The sequence below is a fragment of the Paramisgurnus dabryanus genome, chromosome 24, assembly GCF_030506205.2.
Source record: "Paramisgurnus dabryanus chromosome 24, PD_genome_1.1, whole genome shotgun sequence".
Taxonomy (NCBI): Eukaryota; Metazoa; Chordata; class Actinopteri; order Cypriniformes; family Cobitidae; genus Paramisgurnus; species Paramisgurnus dabryanus.
The window spans coordinates 21,601,949-21,605,916 of record NC_133360.1 but is presented as its reverse complement, the minus strand read 5'-3'; the positions used below and the strand labels follow the sequence as shown (position 1 = coordinate 21,605,916).

At 37.1% G+C, this 3,968-nt stretch overlaps 1 long non-coding RNA gene across 1 annotated transcript; it reads left to right on the top strand.

Annotated features, from left to right (window-relative positions):
- Positions 1-1,746: 1,746 nt before the first annotated feature.
- Positions 1,747-3,626, top strand: LOC135740906 (uncharacterized). The gene is made up of 2 exons (XR_010529302.1): positions 1,747-2,107; positions 2,304-3,626. It is a non-coding gene; the product is annotated as an uncharacterized lncRNA (long non-coding RNA).
- The last annotated feature ends 342 nt before the right edge of the window (positions 3,627-3,968 follow it).

The following is a 3,968-nucleotide window of genomic DNA, read 5'->3' as shown; positions in this document are numbered from 1 at the left end:
AATGCATCTTGGAACTCGTAGTCAAATTTACATCTGCAGCATGTGAACGCCAGGGCAAAAGACTTCAATTCCCAGAATGCACCTGCACCCACCCATTCATTCCCACCAATCAGGATCAACGGCATTATTCAAACCGCTACTGAGTGACTCGGTTTTCGTTTTCATGCTAAACAGTATGGCTGAGGTAAGTTTGACTTTCATTCCTCTACATCGCGCAGATCTGTTCCGTATTTGTTCCTATTATGTTCTTCACTGTGATTATTTTTGTCTTTATGCGAGAAGTGTTTTAATTTAAAGCACACACAGGAAACATTAAGAGTATACACTGTGACTGTACACAGTAACTTAACGTTAGTAAGTTCAACATGCGGTTTTTCAGTGAGCAAAGTTACATGCAAAATGCCTGATAAACGAATCAATTCGATGTTTAAAACTTAAATAAAACTGCAAGATTACTTGTGTTGGAGATGTTCAGCTAACTGTAGCAAATGGCTCTTTCTGCTATTTTAAACGATATAGACGATCTCTTGTTGTTTAAAAGCTCATTGCTGTAGTTCTGATGGATGCTGCTTATTTTGCAAGCCTGTTTTAATAGCTTTATTCTGTTTAGTAACCAACTTAAGCCAGCTTCACGTTAAGTTTAAGATAAACTAACGTTAGATGCTGTTGTAAAGAAGCTTGGAGTCAAAATATATTTTAAAGTTGTATGATTGCCTTCTTTTTTAATATGATGTCTATCCATGTTTGTGTTTACAGAGGTCATGTACCATGTGGTCGACCTTGCTGCTGCTGAAGAGGTTTCTGTGTTAAAATGATGTAAGTTTAATCATTAATCTTGTTTTAATTCATGCCCATGTCATGCTGGCTACCAGTCAAATATCGCATACAATTAAAAATACTATTAATCACCTATAAAACCTTAAATGGCCCAGCACCTTCGTATCTTAGAGAATTAATATCAGAATACAATCCAACACGTACACTGCGGTCGCAAAATTCTGGTCTCTTAATTATTCCTAGAATATCAAAAGTGTCTAAGCTCTGAAATGATTTGCCAACTGATGTCTGTGAATCAGACACAGTCAATCACTTTAAATCTAAAGGGACACTTCACCCATTTGTATTAAAGGAATAGTCTACTCATTTTCAATATTAAAATATGTTACTACCTTAACTAAGAATTGTTGATACATCCCTCTATCATCTGTGCGTGCACGTAAGCGCTGGAGTGCGCTGCGACACTTCGATAGCATTTAGCTTAGCCCCATTCATTTAATGGTACCATTTAGAGATAAAGTTAGAAGTGACCAAACACATCAACGTTTTTCCTATTTAAGACAAGTAGTTATACGAGCAAGTTTGGTGGTACAAAATAAAACGTAGCGCTTTTCTAAGCAGATTTAAAAGAGGAACTATATTGTATGGTGGAACAGCACTTTTGTGAGTACTTCGACTCGGCGCAGTAACACCCTCCCTCTCCCATTATGAGAGGAAGAAGGGGAGCGGATTTTTCAGGCGAGTTGAAGTACTCCCAAAAGTGCTATTATGCCATAAAATATAGTTCCTCTTTTAAATCCGCTTAGAAAAGCGCTACGTTTTATTTTGTACCACCAAAATAACTACTCATCTTAAATAGGAAAAACGTTGATGTGTCTGGTCACTTCTAACTTTATCTCTGAGTGGTACCATTGAATGAATGGGGCTAAGCTAAATGCTATCGAAGCGTCGCAGCGCACGCACACAGATGATAGAGGGATGTATCAACAATTCTTAGTTAAGATAATAACATATTTTAATATTGAAAATGAGTAGACTATTCCTTTAAGCCTAGTATCTTTAGAACCCCAGTCATGTTTTTGAATGTTCGTGCATCATTTCCTGAGACAGGAGAAATACAGATTTCAGTGTTGCACTTTCTTCTTTCAATGATGTAAAAATCATCATTTTGCATCATTGAAAGAAGGAAGTCCAATATCTTTGTTGAGGGGGTGAGACTACAAACACCCCTTTTTCAGTCAAATAGGCACCAAATTCGAAATGTATGTTACATTTCCACTACAAATATGAGACACTTTCAATAAAGATTAATGTTTCTACGGGTGAAATGGTCCATTAAAGCAGTGGTTCTCAATCTTGTTCCTGGGGACCCCCTGCTCTGCACATTTTGTATGTCTCTCTAACCTGACACACTTTGCTTAGTTCATGGAGCTCTCATCTAATGAGCTGATGATTAGAGTCAGGTGTGTTAGATAAGGAATACATACAAAATGTGCAGAGCAGGGGGCCCCAGGAACAGGATTGAGAACCACTGCATTAAAGGATAATTCTGCCATTTAACACTTTGAGTCTCATTTCCAAGAGAAGTCAATGGAACTTTACAAAATGCCAAATAAAACACGACAGAAACTGTATTTTGCTACACTACTTGTTTTTAATCATCAACGAAAACCACAAACCACTCGGTTTTAAAAATGAACGTTAAGTGTTGTTTTAATGACATGCTTGTGCATGGCCCTTGACCTCCATTCTGAAGCAGTCAAGAGACGCTTCTAAACAAGTCAAAAAGTCAAGACATGACCCATTGTCAAAATTTCAGTGACCATCACTGTAGTTCATCCAAAACAAACCAGAAATGAGACTCAAAGCGTTTAATACCGGAATTATTCTTTAAGACTTTTTTCTTTAACAAAGCATTCACATATTTTGACTAGTATATTATACTTATCTCGCAAAAGTTAGCTTGTACAGAACAAAGCATTCACATAACTTGTCTAGGTAATTTACTAATGCCGCAATAGCTAGCCTGTCTGGAACCGAGCATATATTAAAACACAACACTGTGTAACACTTGCATTACATGTGAATGGCCCCTACACTAATAGGATTTTGTTTCTCTCTCCCTGTCTCGTCCTCAAACCCGAGGACATTGAGACAAACGGACCAGTTCCGGCTGCCGTGGAGGTCAACACACCACTGATCTACTGGCTGCCCTTCAACGTGATGCCCAGCCGATGCCTGACCACCGACGGAACCCGCTAAATCTCCTTATCCGTTTACATCCCATATATATATGTGTATATCTTTTCCTCCTAGGACTTTTTGTTCCTCCCTGAGGTTTTTCTCCTAGGGGTTTTTCAACCTCGGGGAGTCAACCAACATTGGCTTAACTTAGCACCCTCTTTTATACGAGACATTATTAATTTGCTCGCTTGTAAAGTTTATTCATAGCCGCTGTATTTTGCTACTTATATTGTCTGTTGATTTTTCTATGTTTCCCCTGCTTCTTTTAATGTAAAGCTGCTTTGAAACAACTACAAATTGTGAAAAGCGCTATATAAATAAAATTGAAATGTCTCTTTCCTGTTTTACAGATGCAGTGAGGGAGTGATTTCCCAACATCGAGGTGGCAGAGATCCGGGACCTTCTACGGAGGAAGTGCAACAATGCCAGTTACAAGGCCTCCAGTAGTTCAAATCAGAGCTAGATGTGCATATAGTACAAGTTGTTCGCAATTGTTCTCTTCCCGGCATTTCAAAGAAAGTCGACTGTTTAAGGTTCCCATTTTGCCAATATCTGTTTTGTGTGTTACTTTTGTGTCAATAATAAAGATCCTTTTTTGAAATGCAGTTTGTAATCTGTTTGTGTGCATTTGAACTGAATTTTTATATAATACACTTGTAGTGTAATTGCAATATTCATGCTTAAGTATAACAAAATGGGGATAAAAGTACAAATTAAATATACTTAAAATATAAAAATACACTATAATAATATTGCACTGAAAGTACGTCTTTATGATATTTAGGTTGTAATTGAACTTCACTTTAAAAACATTATTATTGTCATAGTGGGACACTTTAAAAGCACTAAAAATAGTTAGGAAGTGCATTTGTAGAGCACTTGAAATATTACAGAAGCATACTAAATTAACATAGTTTATACTAATTATAAGTATGATAGCAGTATGC